Source organism: Pseudophryne corroboree, chromosome 9 (assembly GCF_028390025.1).
Source record: "Pseudophryne corroboree isolate aPseCor3 chromosome 9, aPseCor3.hap2, whole genome shotgun sequence".
NCBI lineage: Eukaryota > Metazoa > Chordata > Amphibia > Anura > Myobatrachidae > Pseudophryne > Pseudophryne corroboree.
The window spans coordinates 466,412,997-466,432,877 of record NC_086452.1 but is presented as its reverse complement, the minus strand read 5'-3'; the positions used below and the strand labels follow the sequence as shown (position 1 = coordinate 466,432,877).

The 19,881-nt window shown below is 46.6% G+C and overlaps 1 pseudogene; it reads left to right on the top strand.

Annotated features, from left to right (window-relative positions):
• Window positions 1–11,916: 11,916 nt before the first annotated feature.
• LOC134962316 (5S ribosomal RNA) lies at window positions 11,917–12,034 on the top strand (annotated as a pseudogene).
• The last annotated feature ends 7,847 nt before the right edge of the window (window positions 12,035–19,881 follow it).

Sequence of the window (19,881 nt, the reverse complement as noted above, 5' to 3'; positions counted from 1 at the left end):
GCTGAAATCCGCGACATCGCCCGCATGCCAGACTCAGAATCAGGCCCAATAATGAAGTGTGAGTTTTGGAGTGTGGCGGCGCCCTCTGTTGTATACTAGGCAGTGCCGGGAGCACCGAAGGAATTCTCTCTGTTGCATAGCATAGGCCCCAGGAAACCTTGTATATTCCTCTGTGATGCCCCTACTATGGGGCCGGATGTAATAAAGTCAGACATTTTTTTAAAGCGGCAATTATTTACAATGCATGGTTTTGCCTTGTAAACGATTGCCGCTTTAAATAAATGCTCACCTCCGGCCAACTCGGACTTCATTGCATTCTTCCCTATATCTTTTTATCACACTGAACAACCGCCAAGTCTTGCCCCTGCAGGTGGGCATCTTCGGAGGTGGGATGAGTAAGAGACCGCTGGGAGCTGTCTGATGAGAGATTACCCCACACGGTGGGTATAACTGTTCTGGGCACGGAGCAGGGATGTGACTTATAGAACACGGCTTTGTTCTGCGAAGCTCGGACTGAGGAAACACGTATGATGCGAGGAGGAGATTATTTGTGGGGAGTTTCCAGCGGTGACCTTGGAGTTGATTGTCTACATTAATATGAAATAAAATCGCACTGTGTAATAAGTGCGGGTCAAGCGTGGAACAAGCCTTATCTTGGAACATGTCCCCGGACCGTTTCTCAGCAGCAATTATCCGGACATCAGGAACTTTGACTGTATCTGTAATTGGGCAATAGAAAGTTCCCGCTGAGGGGATTTCTAGTGTTTGCATAAAACATACAATAAATCCCCTGATTAATGAGCTTCAGATGCTGCTGTTGTTCTCGGTAACGACCCCCTACCTAGTTTTTTTCTTTTGCATGAACAGAATATAAATCATTATTTCAAAGTATCAGCAAATAAATGTATTTACCCGCTGCCGTGTTCTCATTAAGAAGTAGACCTGAAACCCACACATTATAGCTGCGGTAACCACGTATGTATTATATCTGTAGTAACCTCATACATTATTATGTACGTACAGTCACCTGATGCATAGTACCGGCAGTGACCTCATACATTATTCTGTACGTACAGTCACCTGATGCACAGTACCGGCAGTGACCTCATACATTATTCTGTACGTACAGTCACCTGATGCATAGTACCAGCAGTGACCTCATACATTATTCTGTACTTACAGTCACCTGATGCATAGTACCGGCAGTGACCTCATACATTATCCTGTACGTACAGTCACCTGATGCACAGTACCGGCAGTGACCTCACACATTATTCTGTACGTACAGTCACCTGATGCATAGTATCGGCAGTGACCTCATACATTATTCTGTACGTACAGTCACCTGATGCACAGTACCGGCAGTGACCTCATACATTATCCTGTACGTACAGTCACCCGATGCACAGTACCGGCAGTGACCTCATACATTATTCTGTACGTACAGTTACCTGATGCATAGTACCGGCAGTGACATCATACATTATTCTGTACGTACAGTCACCTGATGCATAGTACCGGCAGTGACCTCATACATTATTCTGTACGTACAGTCACCTGATGCACAGTACCGGCAGTGACCTCATACATTATTCTGTACGTACAGTCACCTGATGAACAGTACCGGCAGTGACCTCATACATTATTCTGTACGTACAGTCACCTGATGCATAGTACCGGCAGTGACCTCACACATTATTCTGTACGTACAGTCACCTGATGCATAGTACCGGCAGTGACCTCACACATTATTCTGTACCATAGTCACCTGATGCACAGTACCGGCAGTGACCTCATACATTATTCTGTACGTACAGTCACCTGATGCACAGTACCGGCAGTGACCTCATACATTATTCTGTACGTACAGTCACCTGATGCACAGTACCGGCAGTGACCTCATACATTATTCTGTACGTACAGTCACCTGATGCACAGTACCGGCAGTGACCTCATACATTATTCTGTACGTACAGTCACCTGATGCACAGTACCGGCAGTGACCTCATACATTATTCTGTACGTACAGTCACCTGATGCACAGTACCGGCAGTGAACTCATACATTATTCTGTACGTACAGTCACCTGATGCACAGTACCGGCAGTGACCTCATACATTATTCTGTACGTACAGTCACCTGATGCACAGTACCGGCAGTGACCTCATACATTATTCTGTACGTACAGTCACCTGATGCATAGCACCGGCAGTGACCTCATACATTATTCTGTACGTACAGTCACCTGATGCACAGTACCGTCAGTGACCTCATACATTATTCTGTACGTACAGTCACCTGATGCATAGTACCGGCAGTGACCTCATACATTATTCTGTACGTACAGTCACCTGATGCACAGTACCAGCAGTGACCTCATACATTATTCTGAACGTACAGTCACCTGATGCATAGTACCGGCAGTGACCTCATACATTATTCTGTACGTACAGTTACCTGATGCATAGTACCGGCAGTGACCTCACACATTATTCTGTACGTACAGTCACCTGATGCAGAGTACCGGCAGTGACCTCATACATTATCCTGTGCGTACAGTCACCTGATGCACAGTACCGGCAGTGACCTCATACATTATCCTGTACGTACAGTCACCTGATGCATAGTACCGGCAGTGACCTCATTCATTATTCTGTACGTACAGTCACCTGATGCATAGTACCGGCAGTGACCTCACACATTATTCTGCACGTACAGTCACCTGATGCACAGTAACGGCAGTGACCTCATACATTATTCTGTACCTACAGTACCTGATGCACAGTACCGGCAGTGACCTCATACATTATTCTGTACATACAGTCACCTGATGCACAGTACCGGCAGTGACCTCATACATTATCCTGTACGTACAGTCACCTGATGCATAGTACCGGCAGTGACCTCATACATTATTCTGTACGTACAGTCACCTGATGCATAGTACCGGCAGTGACCTCATACAGTATTCTGTACGTACAGTCACCTGATGCACAGTACCGGCAGTGACCTCATACATTATTCTGTACGTACAGTCACCTGATGCATAGTACCGGCAGTGACCTCACACATTATTCTTTACCTACAGTCACCTGATGCATAGTACCGGCAGTGACCTCATACATTATTATGTACGTACAGTCACCTGATGCACAGTACCGGCAGTGACCTCGTACATTATACTGTACGTACAGTCACCTGATGCACAGTACCGGCAGTGACCTCATACATTATTCTGTACGTACAGTCACCTGATGCATAGTACCGGCAGTGACCTCACACATTATTCTGTACGTACAGTCACCTGATGCATAGTACCGGCAGTGACCTCATACATTATACTGTACGTACAGTACCTGATGCACAGTACCGGCAGTGACCTCATACATTATTCTGTACGTACAGTCACCTGATGCACAGTACCGGCAGTGACCTCATACATTATTCTGTACGTACAGTCACCCGATGCACAGTACCGGCAGTGACCTCATACATTATTCTGTACGTACAGTCACCTGATGCACAGTACCAGCAGTGACCTCATACATTATACTGTACGTACAGTTCCTGATGCACAGTACCGGCAGTGACCTCATACACTATACTGTACGTACAGTCACCTGATGCATAGTACCGGCAGCGACCTCATATATTATTCTGTACGTACAGTCACCTGATGCACAGTACCGGCAGTGACCTCATACATTATTCTGTACGTACAGTCACCTGATGCACAGTACCGGCAGTGACCTCACACATTATTCTGTACGTACAGTCAAATGATGCATAGTACCGGCAGTGACCTCATACATTATTCTGTACGTACAGTCACCTGATGCACAGTTCCGGCAGTGACCTCATACATTATTCTGTACGTACAGTCACCTGATGCACAGTACCGGCAGTGACCTCATACATTATCCTGTGCGTACAGTCACCTGATGCACAGTACCGGCAGTGACCTCATACATTATCCTGTACGTACAGTCACCTGATGCATAGTACCGGCAGTGACCTCATTCATTATTCTGTACGTACAGTCACCTGATGCATAGTACCGGCAGTGACCTCACACATTATTCTGCACGTACAGTCACCTGATGCACAGTAACGGCAGTGACCTCATACATTATTCTGTACCTACAGTACCTGATGCACAGTACCGGCAGTGACCTCATACATTATTCTGTACATACAGTCACCTGATGCACAGTACCGGCAGTGACCTCATACATTATCCTGTACGTACAGTCACCTGATGCATAGTACCGGCAGTGACCTCATACATTATTCTGTACGTACAGTCACCTGATGCATAGTACCGGCAGTGACCTCATACAGTATTCTGTACGTACAGTCACCTGATGCACAGTACCGGCAGTGACCTCATACATTATTCTGTACGTACAGTCACCTGATGCATAGTACCGGCAGTGACCTCACACATTATTCTTTACCTACAGTCACCTGATGCATAGTACCGGCAGTGACCTCATACATTATTATGTACGTACAGTCACCTGATGCACAGTACCGGCAGTGACCTCGTACATTATACTGTACGTACAGTCACCTGATGCACAGTACCGGCAGTGACCTCATACATTATTCTGTACGTACAGTCACCTGATGCATAGTACCGGCAGTGACCTCACACATTATTCTGTACGTACAGTCACCTGATGCATAGTACCGGCAGTGACCTCATACATTATACTGTACGTACAGTACCTGATGCACAGTACCGGCAGTGACCTCATACATTATTCTGTACGTACAGTCACCTGATGCACAGTACCGGCAGTGACCTCATACATTATTCTGTACGTACAGTCACCCGATGCACAGTACCGGCAGTGACCTCATACATTATTCTGTACGTACAGTCACCTGATGCACAGTACCAGCAGTGACCTCATACATTATACTGTATGTACAGTTCCTGATGCACAGTACCGGCAGTGACCTCATACATTATACTGTACGTACAGTCACCTGATGCATAGTACCGGCAGCGACCTCATATATTATTCTGTACGTACAGTCACCTGATGCACAGTACCGGCAGTGACCTCATACATTATTCTGTACGTACAGTCACCTGATGCACAGTACCGGCAGTGACCTCACACATTATTCTGTACGTACAGTCAAATGATGCATAGTACCGGCAGTGACCTCATACATTATTCTGTACGTACAGTCACCTGATGCACAGTTCCGGCAGTGACCTCATACATTATTCTGTACGTACAGTCACCTGATGCACAGTACCGGCAGTGACCTCACACATTATTCTGTACGTACAGTCACCTGATGCACAGTACCGGCAGTGACCTCATACATTATTCTGTACGTACAGTCACCTGATGCATAGTACCGGCAGTGACCTCACACATTATTCTGTACGTACAGTCACCTGATGCATAGTACTGGCAGTGACCTCACACATTATTCTGTACGTACAATCACCTGATGCATAGTACCGGCAGTGACCTCATACATTATTCTGTACGTACAGTCACCTGATGCACAGTACCGGCAGTGACCTCACACATTATTCTGTACGTACAGTCAAATGATGCATAGTACCGGCAGTGACCTCATACATTATTCTGTACGTATAGTCACCTGATGCACAGTTCCGGCAGTGACCTCATACATTATTCTGTACGTACAGTCACCTGATGCACCGTACCGGCAGTGACCTCACACATTATTCTGTACGTACAGTCACCTGATGCACAGTACCGGCAGTGACCTCATACATTATTCTGTACGTACAGTCACCTGATGCATAGTACCGGCAGTGACCTCACACATTATTCTGTACGTACAGTCACCTGATGCATAGTACTGGCAGTGACCTCATACATTATTCTGTACGTACAGTCACCTGATGCATAGTACCGGCAGTGACCTCATACATTATTCTGTACGTACAGTCACCTTATGCACAGTACCGGCAGTGACCTCATACATTATTCTGTACGTACAGTCACCTGATGCACAGTACCGGCAGTGACCTCATACATTATTCTGTACGTACAGTCACCTGATGCACAGTACCGGCAGTGACCTCATACATTATTCTGTACGTACAGTCACCTGATGCACAGTACCGGCAGTGACCTCACACCTCACTGCTGTAATGACTTAGGGGGTCATTACACCCCGATCGCTGCTGTGTGTCTTCGCACAGCATCCGATCGGGTCAGAACTGCGCATGCGCCGGCTCCACAGTGTGTTGGCGGATGCCTGACGGCCGACAGCCGTCCTTGTCTAGCGAACACCTCTGCCTGATTGACAAGCAGAGGCATTCGCTGGGTGGAAGGGGACGGCACAGCAGCGTTTGGCCACCATTTTAGGGGCGCATTCCGGCCAATGCACACGTGGCCGGACTGTGCAGGGGGGATAGGCCGTAGCAGCTGCGTGACGTCACACGCAACCACTGCAACCCTGTCAGCGATGCAGTAATTCCTGGCCAGCCGCAGAAGGAGTTACGGTCGTTAGGTCGACACAACTTAGGTCGACTCTCATTAGGTCGACCACTGAAGGTCAACAATGCCATTAGGTGGACATGCATTAGGTCGACATGGCCGTTAGGTTGACATGTACTAGGTCAACAGGTCAAAAGGTCGACATGAGTTTTTCACATTTATTTTCATTTTTTGGATTATTTCATACTTAACGATCCACGTGGACTACGATTGGAATGGTAACCTTGCCTGAAGCATGGTGAGCGCAGCGCGAGCCATGCGAGGGGACACGGCGCACTAATTTGGGTTCCTCGTCACTTTGCAGAGAAAACGACACCAAAAACAGTCAAAAACCCCATGTCGACCTTTTCACCTGTCGACCTAGTACATGTCGACCTAACGACCATGTCGACCCAATGCATGTCGACCTTCAGTGGTCAACCTAATGAGTGTCGACCTAAATTGGGTCAACCCAGCGACCCATACCCCCGCAGGAGTTACTCTTCAAGTGCAAAAGCATCGCCACTGTGCGATGCTTTTGTACTTCTGCAGGGGGAGGGGGGGGGGGGCGGCCTGACATGCGGGTGGGCTAACCCTGTGCTGGGCGTCCCCCCACATGTCTGTGTCAGTGATCGTAGCTGAGCTAAATTTAGCACAGCTACGATCAGGTCGGAATGACCCCCTTAATCCCCAGATGTATTGTTCTCTCTGTATTGTATTGCAGCTGAGAACAATAGAGAGAAGGTTTATGCTAATAATCCATGGTGCACCTAGGTGCAGCGGAGAAGCCAACATGAGCGTGGCTCCATCTGTATATTATACCAGTGGTGCCCTCATACTTTATACATCCAGTGCCCTCATCCGTTATACCAGCAGTGACCTCATACATTATACTGTCTATACCTTATACTCTGTAGCAGGAGGGTCGTCAATCGTCATGCATTATACCAGTATTTGCCCCATATATTATACCTATAGTGCTGGGGGGGTAATTCTGAGTTGATCGCAGCAGCAAGTTTGTTAGCAATTGGGCAAAACCATGGCCCTCATTCCGAGTCGTTCGCTCTGTATTTTTCATCGCATCGCAGTGAAATTCCGCTTAGTACGCATGCGCAATATTCGCACTGCGACTGCGCCAAGTAATTTTACAATGGAGATAGTATTTTTACTCACGGCTTTTTCATCGCTCCGGCGATCGTAGTGTGATTGACAGGAAATGGGTGTTACTGGGCGGAAACACGACGTTTTCGGGGCGTGTGGATAAAAACGCTACCGTTTCCGGAAAAAACGCAGGAGTGGCCGGAGAAACGGGGGAGTGTCTGGGCGAACGCTGGGTGTGTTTGTGACGTCAAACCAGGAACGACAAGCACTGAACTGATCGCAGATGCCGAGTAAGTCTGAAGCTACTCTGAAACTGCTACGAGGTGTGTAATCGCAATATTGCGAATACATCGTTCGCAATTTTAAGATGCTAAGATTCACTCCCAGTAGGCGGCGGCTTACCCCCCCCCCCCCCCGCAGTGCACATGGTTTTGCCCAACTGCTAACATATTTGCTGCTGCGATCAACTCAGAATTAGGCCTTATATACTTTATACCTTCAGTATAAGCGATACTTTATACATTCAGTGACTTCATACATTACACCAGCAGTAACCGCAGACCATTTACCATAGAGTGGCCTCATATATTCTTTGGGTAGGTACCTCTGGGATTACTTATCAGTAGAGTAACACATGAAATGCTTCCCAATCACCAAACTCATAAACCACAGACGTTAATGTAGCCTGACATAAAGCTTTCACATGGCGCATAAAGAGGATGAGGCCCACTTCTGTCTAGTACTGGAGACCAGGCCCCCACGTCTGGTGCCTGTGAACCATTCATTTGACCCTTTGGTGCTCAGAATGGATGTAAATGATAGGAGTGTCCTCTCCCGGGTGTTGGGAGAAATGTAGAGAGTAGCCGGAGGGTCTGTATACAGCCACATGCTTGTGCCCCAGGGTAGAACGTGCTAGGGGCATTTGTGAGAAGGAGAGGACCGAATCATCCTTCAGTGGATTTTGGAATGGCCAGTCAGAGGCCATGGAAACATTTGGGTCCCCTTATGGTCGGGGCTCCAGGATACTGTGAGCAATGCAGTTATAATGTCAGCATTCTTGAATTCTGCACAGACCGTCATCTGAGGATTATGGTGAGACTATGGGAGGGGAGGGTTAGGGTTAGGCACTAAAGGGAAGGTTAGGGTTAGGTTACAGGAGGAGAGGTTAGGGTTAAGGACTAGGGAGGGTTAGGGATAGGCAATGGGGGAGGTTAGGATTAGGCACTAGGGTGAGGGTTAGGATACTGGAGGGGATGACAGGGTTAAGCACTAGAGGGAGGGTTAGAGTTAGGCTATAGGAAGGGAGCTTAGGGATAGGGACTAGAGGGAGAGTTAGGCTATAGGAAGGGAGCTTAGGGTTAGTCATTAGTTGGAATGGTTAGAGTTGGGCTATGGGAGTGGAGGTTAGGGTTAGGCAATGGGGAAGGAAGTTAGGATTAGGTTACAGGTGGGAGGTTACAGTTAGGCACTAAGGGGTAGGCTAGAGGATAATGATATCCTCACCACCAGAAGCTTCAAACCATGAGCTGGTAGTCATCCTAACATCACCACCAGCCCTGGAAGACAGCACTGGAGCCACTGAACCAGGTTTATACCACCCAGGAAATTTTTTACAATCTAATTGTGGCACCCCGACACTGTGTGTGTGCCCCTTTAAAAAGCCTTTGTTGAAGCTCCACAGCAGCAGGAAAAATGCAGCCCTGGGTCCAGTCATGTGGCCTCAGGGGAGAAAGCTGATTGGCGAGAGGCTGCTGGGAGAAGCAGAGAGTGCTGGGAAGAAGAAGGAGGAGAGCGTGGTGTGCGCTGGCCATACTTGCCTACCTGACCCTCTCCATGAGGGAGAAATGTTCTGTTCCTGGACTTTCCTGGTAATGTATGATTGCCATCACTTGTGGTGAAACGCCTTTCTTATCAATTATCTAGCTCACCACAGGTGATGGCAATCATACATTACCAGGAAAGTCCAGGAACAGAGCATTTTCTCCCTCATGGAGAGGGTCAGGTAGGCAAGTATGGCGCTGGCAGACGGTAGAACGCGGAGCAGAGTGGAAGCTGTGTGTTGGAGACAGCCGCAGGACGCTGGGTGGTGAGAGCAGCTCTGCTAAGGAAAAGCAGCGGAGCGTTGCCGGAGAGTGTTGTCGGAGAGCGGGTGTTGAGAGGACGCAGCCGGAGGACTGGACACTGCCAGGCCTGGTGATTGGTGTGGACACCACGGCCATCTTGAGAGAGAGAGAGAGAGAGAGAGAGAGGAGCCACTACAGTGGGAACAGCCAGTGTATACCTCTGTTTCCTGGGTCTGAGTGAGGACTGTTTGAAAGTGACAGCCAGCCACAGACAAGTGTGCCTTCAGCCCCCACCACCTGTGTTACAAACTAGCCACTGATTAACAAGGTCGTGGCCAGCAGCGCCATACTGTACCAGCTAAGGCACATAGAAGGAGGGCTAATCCGGGACTGGGTTTATTACAAGTTCAAGAGAAATGTTTGTGCTCCAGGGCAGAGTTTAAACCAGTGGCGTAAGTTCGCCCCAGTCGCCCGGAGACATGATAAAATGTTGGTGTCCCCCCCTATACATATAGGTGTAGATATCTGGTACACAGGGTGAACAGTAGCAGCGTACTCAGGTGCCTTTCACAATAGTATAGATACGCACACACACACCTCTCACTTACACACACATGCCTCTTTTACACACACACACACACACACACACACACACACACACACAATCTTTTTCACTATCTCACACGCCTCTTTCACTTACACACACACGCTTCTTTCACTTACACACACACCTCTTTCACTTACATACACACGCCTTTTTCACTTACACACAATTACACACACACGCCACTTTCACTTACACACAATTACACACACACACGCCACTTTCACTTACACACAATCCACTTTCACACAATTACACACACACACACACGTCACTTTCACTTAAACACACAATTACACACATGCCTCTTTCACTTACACCTCTTTCACTTACACACACATGCCTTTTTCACTTACACGCACCTTTTTCACTTACACACAATTACACACACACGCCACTTTCACTTACAATTACACACACACGCCACTTTCACTTACACACACGCCACTTTCACACAATTACACGCACACACACGTCACTTTCACTTAAACACACAATTACACACATGCCTCTTTCACTTACACATACACACACACACACACACACACACCATACCTCCCAACTTGTGGCTGTAAGAAAGCGGGACTCTCACCCGCGATGGGCGTGGACTCGCTCGAGTGGGCGTGGCCTCGCCAAACGGCCCGTTTTTCTGCCTTTTGGGGGCGTGCCCAGCGCTCCCCGAGCAGCTGGGCAGCCCCCGCTCCCCTCCTAGCTCTGAATACATGCCGTGCGCATGCACACAGCATGTTTTCAGTGATCACCGGCTGTTTTGCAGAGCATAGCAGCGGGTGATCAAAGCCTCCCCCCATTGCCCCCCCACCCGCGGGACACTGCTGCCCGCGGGTGGGACAGCGGGACAGGGTCCGAATAGCGGGACTGTCCCGCTGAAAGCGGGACAGTTGGGAGGTATGCACACACACACACACCACTTTCACTTACACACACACAATTACACACACACACATGCCTTTCACTTACACACACACACAGTTACACACACACACATGCCACTTTTACTTACACACACACACACACACACACACACACACACACACACACACACACACACACAATGCAGCAGCTTGAGGCAGATGTTGCCAGTGCTTACCTGTTGCTATCCCCAGGATGGAGGAAGAGAGAGCTTCAGCCGGCCAGCTCTAAGTCCTGTGAGCAGCTGTGCGCTGGAGCTCCCCCTAGCTGCAGACAGCTGTCAGCTGAGCGCTCTCTGTGCATACGAGGAGGCAGCTGCTGCTGCCGTAACACTGCTCCTCCGTCAACTCCAGTCAATGGATTGTCGGGTGGGAGGCAATGGAGAAGGTCAGGAGCCCGGCAGCAGCCGACTCCATTGCCTCCCACAGTTCTGCCACTGGTTTAAACACAAGGATGAGACATATCTGTGATAAAGGACTGAGTTTTGGGCAACCAGGGCCGGCTCTAGGCCTACTAGCACCCCGAGCGAGAAAATTTCTAAGCGCCCCCCTTCAGCGCGCACTCTCCTGAAAAAGTGGGCATGGCCTCACAACTTCATATTATCAAACTATAAATAAATATCTTTTCACACCCCCTCTACACTCTGGGAAAGCAGATCCACATACTAAAAGACTTTATCTTTACTAATCTCCTTTTTCTACTATTCCTATATAGATGCACTCTCATTGGTAGATAGCCTCTCTACTATCATACCACGCTGCTAATGCCCGATCTCGTCCGATCTTGGAAGCCAAACAGCGGTGGGCCGGGTCAGTACCTGAGAGGAGACTCCCTGGGAATACCTGGTGTTGTAGAGTAGGATACTATTCCCCTTCGTTTTAAGGGTGGACACCAACAGCAGTATCACCACTATTTATTCCCCCCTTTTCTTTATCTTTCCTTTTCTTTTCTCCAATTGTTTCTGCATTCCCAATAGCGTTCAGGTATGCCAAGATACATTGCCAACTTGTGCCATATGAATAACAGGTGACCAGCAATTTGTCCAGTATTGACCCCTTTCAGTGGTCCTTCAAAGACATAACAACTGACCTCCCTGGTTGGTCTCATTAATACAGAACATCTGTACTGGTCAGGAGAAACGGGTGTTAGACTATCAGGTGTCTGCAGCCTTTCTAATCCTTCTCGTGTGATTTACAGACCAGAACATTCCAACATTTTTTAAAAATTTTCTTACTTTTTACATTTTTCTTTGGATCTCAGAGGGGTAACTTTTTAATTTTTTGATTAATAAACGTATGTTTTAACCATCTTTTTGATTCATATTTGAAGAATTTTTCTTCTTTTCACAAGAGTGCGCCCACACAAGAGCTTTCTTTCTCTCCAGTTGTCAGTACTTGTATTGCCAATTCCCATCCCAGTATCCATCAATTACTGTGTGCCAATTTCCCCCATTGACACGCCATGGCACTGCAGACTTTAATAAGAGCTCCAACAAATATTACCGCTGAAGATACTTGTTACCTTGGCTAGGGGAAGTTAGAAATTCAGTATTTAGTATTACTGAAACATATTGTGATCACATAGAATGGAATGCACAGTGTTTGATTTGATTTTCCTGATTCCAATGATTTAATATTCATTTTGTGATTCCAATTGTTTCTCATCCTGACTAATAATTCTTCTTCGTGATTCTCATAACTTGTCTTTTGCAAACTGGATGACCTTTTGTGGTGTGAACTGTAGGAAAATTGCATATTCCTGTACCTCTTGTATGACAAAGTCTTCTTTTTGTGATTTACCACCCAAGCAACGTTTTTTACTAAACCAATCATCCCAAATCCAGAGTTCATTGCAGATTAATAAAAGACTTCCTGTTGGAATTGCTGACTCACTTCTGAATTGTATCAATCTTTCCTACCTCTCTGAACATGGTACTTTGAAACAAGTGTCAAAGTCAGAAAAATATCCCCATGCACGTTGCCATATTTGCACCGCACACTGGTCCGTGCTGCGCATGCGTACGCTCTCCCGTGAAGGCGCATACCCGCAATAGCGTGCACTCGCAGGCGCGGTATGCGTATTTACGGTAGAGTTTATGTAGTCGTAGCGTGCGACTCATTCGTTACATATTTTCACAATTAATGTAGTTTATAGATCATGATCCCTTTGATAGTTTCTGAAAGTTTGGTTAATATAGAAGGTCCCTGTTTAAAGTAATCCCTCTTTGTATCGTACGAAGGGTCTAACAGGAATCATACAGCAGTGTTTGGTACCCATCGGAAGAGTATTTAATTAGCAATATTCCGGTGTTGGTTTGGAGCGTATTAATCGCTCGTGCGAATAGTTATGGACATAAGAAGTTTATGTCCATTTCTACTATTTACTCATACTCAGGTATGCGGCGGGAAACCTAGTTCCCCACCCACCTGAGCTGTTTGAAATCGTCACAGCCCACCTGTATGAATCAACCTATGACCTTTTGTTGTGATACAGGGTCGAATTCCTTCATCCAATGGACAATGGGATTGTAGGGACTATGAGATTGCATTGTGTGTGGGGCATAAATAGGCAGGCCGACCACATCCAGCTCTCACTCTTCAACGGTTCTCATTGCTGAAAATCGGGTGCTGGATGTCCAGGCGCATGCGATCGTTTACCTTGTGCGTAAGTTTCTCTCCGTAATCATTGTCTTTCTGTGAGCCAATTTCTCTCATCTCTCTCCGTCTCTCTCTCTCTCTCTCTTTCCCTTCTCTTTCTCTCGTATCTCCCCTAGACTAGTATTGTATTGTATTAGATAGTATTGTATTTTGGTTAGGAAGTCTTTGTTATATTGTAGTGTATCATTTGTACTGTTATCCCCTTTTTACAAGTATACTAGATATAATACAGTTAATAGGCTTTGGACCCTAAACCAGTATCTGTGTATTTCCTATAGTGTTAAGTGTTCACTTGAGCGTCGGTGACGCACAAGCAGCTTTGTAGTTAGTCAGGTTACACAAGGTTGCACTTACACCCTGTATTCACATTAAGGTATTCCGTGTATTTCATTGGTATAAGGTTTAGACATAAAGGTATAGCGTTGTGAGCGTCTGCGCCGCTGGTGATCTCCTCGTGGTCTCGAGCGTCCGCTACGCCATAGCGAATCATTACTCTAGTCATAGCCAATAACGTGTCCTGTGATCACTGGGCCGTGAGCGAACGTGACGCTTGAGCGTCTCGCCTATGGCTGAGCGATCGTTACGCAACTAGCGTACCATTACGGTACTTCTTAAGTAAACAGCGTACAGTGTTCTTAGACTTCATAAAGGGTTGTTTATACGACAAGGGAATTTAGCATTGTCAATTGGGGACTCGTCCTATCCTTCTCATATCTGCACTAGGTAGATCAGCAGACATTATCCCCCCAGCAAAGGGTGGGAGGTTGTCTCGCAGTGCTGACGGGATAAGCGTCTGCTTCGCTTAGATAAAGAGTGCTGAAGGAATCCGGGAACCGGAAGTAAGAACAAAACGCTTGTGTCTTTTAAAACTGTTTTATTTCTCTTCTGTCTTGCGTATACACGCACGCATACATTTATCTGCATTTCTTTTTCAAATTTCGTATATCACTATTCCTGTTTGCCAAGTTTTATAGTTGATAGAAAGTGCAAAAAGAGATTTGCTGTTATTTCATAGTAGAGGTAATAGTTAAAGTATAGACCAACACACGGCTTGTCTGGGAGATAAGACAGTCAGTGTGGTGTGCGGTAGATGATCAGGGATCATCTACATTGATAAAGGTAGAAATTGTGTTACGGTGGATCTTTGTTTTGCGTACACGTGTCCCTAACAAAAGACTTGCGTACGCAATCCAAACGGCAGACGCACGCAGCGTACATTACGCAACGTAGCGTCTGGTTACGCCCACGTAGCTCAAGTCACGAAAAGTTGAATTAGCGCAAAGCGATAATTAGCGCAAAGGCGATAAGTAACGCACAGCGGTAAATAACGCGACGCGGTAAATAACGCAAATCTATTTTTGAAAAAAAATCTGAAATTTAGTTTAACAGATCCTGCTCCTAATTGGTAACACTGTTGGACTGAAGACAATTTCTGCGCAGAAATAGATATAGAAACAAAGTGTACATGTGTTGAGTGAGTGTGTTTTTATTACATAAGTTTATATAACTTAAGAGGTTGAACCAAAAGGAAAGTCGGGTACTCGTCAAGGGACACACGTGTAAGTGACATACACGGTGGCTGGGGAGGCATCCCTGGTTAAATAATATTTGAGCATTAGAGTATAGCGGACCATAAGGTAACAGACCAGGAGGTCATAAGGTAACAGACCAGGAGGTCATAAGGTAACAGACCAGGAGGTCATTAACAGACGGTAACAGACCAGGAGGTCATAAGGTAACAGGTAAAATAGACAAAGAGGTCCGCTATAAAGGTACAAGAGGCACAACGCCTGGGGTGTTGGTGCAGAACCCATATAGGCCATAAGCTCTTGCTGAAGGAATCGCGGCCGGAAACATCGATTCCATTGATCTTTCAGTACATGACAAGTAGTGCTTATGTACTGAACGATTGGACCGCACGTAATTGTGTGCAGTAGTTAGTAATCTGACCTAATACCATTAGAGTAAAGTGGTCACAAACGCTATCTGTACATTCTGACGTGATTTATGTAATTTTTTATTTTTGGAAGGGAAGTTCGCTGGTCACTCAGGAACTATCTAACAACCCCACCTTTACTGGAAAGAGTAAGTGTCCTTCGGGTAACCCTCATATGTTCCAGTAAACAGGAGGTTCACAGGGGCCCTGGGTTGGGTACAGCAGCTCTGGTTACAGTTATTGCAGTACTGGCCAACGTGGGCGAGAAGTAAGTGGGGTACTTGGTAAACCGCCACCGCCGGCCTGCCCAGGACATCTTGGTTTGTTTGCAAGGGTTCGCTGAAAACCGTGAGATAAAGATCCAAGGAGGAATAAGCAACACCTGCAGAATTATGGGGGCCAGTTGTTCAGGTAGGGGGCGATCAACCTCGGTTCGGGTTGATTCAGAGAACCGACCCGTTGGGTCGGCAAGGTACATCATGTGTGAAAAATACGGAAGTCACACAGAATCTTTATGTGATGAATGGGAGAGAATGACTGTACAAGACCGGGACAAATTCCCAAGAATAGGTAGCTTCAGTCCAGACGTGTTACAAAATTTAAGGAGGAGGATATGTCTCGTAAAATCAACAAAGAGACGAATTCAGCATCATGATTATTTACAGTTATGGCACCAGGAAGGTGAGATACAGAGAGGTTTGGCTCTGGCGGCAGGATCTGGGGCAGTCAGTAAGCTGATAGCCACAGCCCCTCCTCCACCATACATTGCAGGAGAGAAGTTGATTGCGGAGAGAAACGCACTGGGTTGTAAAACACAAACACTTAGTAACCCTGTAAATGTAAATGATGTTAACCAAGTAACTCATGCTATTATTAACCCGTGCAAGTTGTACCCTGTTTTGAACCTTCCTCAGGAGTGTGATCAAGAAGAAGATTCGGCAACAATTTCAGCTCTCTCTCTTGCGGCCACCATAGCAGAGACCACAGTAGGCACAGCGACACCCACGAGATTAGTGAAAGCCCCTAGCGGAGGGATAGGTGAGGTCGTGTCAACGGGTAAGTACGGCACCATGCACTACACTGAAACAATTGTACCACAAGTTGTAGAATCTACGCAGAATGAGGCTGTCAGAATTGCTCCTGTAAGGGTAATAGCAGTTCCCAATGGAAAAACAGATGTGTCTGGAGCCACTCCCATAAGGAACATTGCCATGTACACTCCATTTTCCCGAATGGAATTAAGAACAATAGTGTCCGAATTTCCTGACCCCAGGAAAGACTTAGTTGCTAGCCAAAAATACATCAGGGATCTAGGTAACACTGTAGAACCCAACAACAAGGATTGGCAGATACTGCTAAGAGCTTGTTTACCTTCCAATGTCGATGCAACTCAATTTTTAGTTGACTGCGCATTAGATAAAGATGTACCGCTTACAGACGTGTACAACAAGGATAATGTAAAAAGGATAAATTTACAGCTAAAAGAGTATTTCCCAGCCGTTGTTAAATGGAATAAAATATTTTCCATTAAGCAAAAGGAGTCCGAAACGGCAACAGAATATTTCCACCGGGCACTATTAGAAATGGCAAAGTACACTGGTATAGAAGACATTAAGACCAACCCAAACCATCGAGAAGTAGCAGTATCTGTACTGATGGATGGTTTGAAAGAAACATTAAAAGCTAGGGTACAGACCACACAACCATGTTGGCGAGGTCTGTCAGTGTCCACATTGAGAGAGGCTGCTATTGATCACGACAGAAACATCACTAGGCACAGGGAGTCGCAAAGTGATAAGTTGATGTCCGTAAGTATACAGGCGCTGACCACAAGGCAGCCTGCGTATGTACCACCGAATCCTGTGGGTAAGGCAAGTGTAATAACATGTTTTTCTTGTAACAGACCGGGACACTATGCACGAGACTGTAGAACAAAGAGTGTACAAAGATCTTTTCAACCCCCTAGACAACGACACGACACACGACATTGGGAGCAGGGTCCACAGAGGCGGAGTTTCGAGCCACATACAGGGGAAACAAAAAGATATCCCCCGAACAGAGATTGGCATGCCTCTGGTAGTTCCCAGCTAACCCCCTCACAAGTAGTCGCTGCCAGCGGGATTCAGGGAGGTCAGCATACCCACTAGGGGTGTGGCCATACCTGTAATCTGCAGCCAGTTAAGTTGATTGCCAGTCTTGGAAGTGAACCAGAGATTGCAATCAATGTAGCTGGTAAAACTTTAAACTTTCTTGTAGACACAGGGGCGGCCAAGTCAGTGATAAATTCGACAGTGGGCATGAGAACCACTGGTAGGACAATTCCAGCCATGGGAGTAACAGGAGTAGTCCAGCACTACCCTGTTAGCAAACCAGCCGAGATTACAATAGGGCCTTTGCATACCAAGCATTCCTTTTTGCTGGCTGCATCAGCACCAACTAATCTCCTGGGTAGAGACTTACTATGTAAAATGGGTTGCGTCATTTATTGTACTCCTGAAGGTGTATTCTTGGACATTCCTGAGAATCACGCTCAGGAGGTACGAGACATGTTAGACTCCCCATCAAAATTAATGTCACATTCCATTATGACAAATAGGAATCCATCCCAAGTAGAAGAGATGATATCTCAGATACCAGAGTCACTTTGGACAAAAGATGGACTGGACACTGGATTAATGGCAAACGTAGCTCCAGTAATTGTACAAGTAAAAGATGGTAGGATAGCTCCAAAAATCCCACAGTATCCTCTGAAGCCAGAGGTGGAGTTAGGAGTTTTCCCAGTAATAGAACGCTTGCTGCAACAGGGCATTCTGGTAAGAACGTCCAGCACAGCCAATAGTCCCATCTTCCCTGTTAAAAAGAGTGGGGGGAGGGGTTACAGGCTAGTGCAGGATCTAAGGGGGATTAACAAAATAGTTGAGAGTCAGTTCCCCGTAGTGCCTAATCCAGCTGTCATCCTAATGCAAATTCCTCCCACTGCCAAATTTTTCACTGTTATTGACCTCTGCTCCGCTTTCTTTTCGGTACCTCTGCACCCTGACAGCCAATATTTGTTTGCATTCACATACAGAGGAGTCCAATACACGTGGACTCGGCTACCCCAAGGTTTCATAGATAGTCCAAGTATATTTTCTCAGGCTTTGCATGATTGTTTACAGTCTTTCCAACCAGAGAGTGGATCAGTATTGATACAGTATGTGGACGATTTATTACTGTGTTCAGATTCACTGGAAGCATCTCTGAAGGATACGAAACAGCTCCTGTTTCATCTTTCAGACACAGGTCACAAGGTTTCCAAAGACAAGTTACAATTATGCCAAACTAAGGTAAAATATTTGGGACACTGTCTAACACAAGGACTGAGACACCTGACCGCTGATAGAATCCAAGCCATTAGAGACATGACACTGCCACAAACCCAGCAACAGATCAGGACGTTTTTAGGAATGTGTGGGTATTGCCGTAATTGGATCCCAGGGTTTTCCATATTGGCGTTACCTTTGCAGGAAATGGTCTCTTCAAACAAACCTGATCGGATTTCGCATACAGACGAATCCGAAACAGCATTTGAGAGACTCAAACAGTGCCTAACGCAGGCACCAGCACTAGGTATGCCAGACTATGGGAAACCCTTTGAACTATACGGAACAGAAAGTGCTGGGTGCGCAGCAGGTGTACTAACCCAAAAACACGGTGACGCCAGCAGGCCAGTCGCATACTACAGCGCCCAGCTAGACACGGTAGCGCGATCCCTCCCCACATGCTTGCGTAGCGTTGCGGCGATAGCATTGCTAGTGACAAAAAGCGAAGATGTCGTGCTAGGCCACAACCTCACAATCCATACACCACATGCGGTATCTGCCTTATTGAATTCTGCCCAAACCAGACACGTCTCATCTGCAAGGTTTACAAGATGGGAATTGGCATTAATGGCCCCAGTAAACATCACCATAAGGAGATGCAGCGCATTAAATCCTGCAACTTTTCTCCCAGGTGTGCCTGGTCAGGCACAAAGGGTGGAAGGTGAGAGTGATGGGGAAGGAGGATTTAATGCAAAGGAAGATACACATGATTGTATGGAATATTTGACCCAAAATTTCACCGCAAGGCC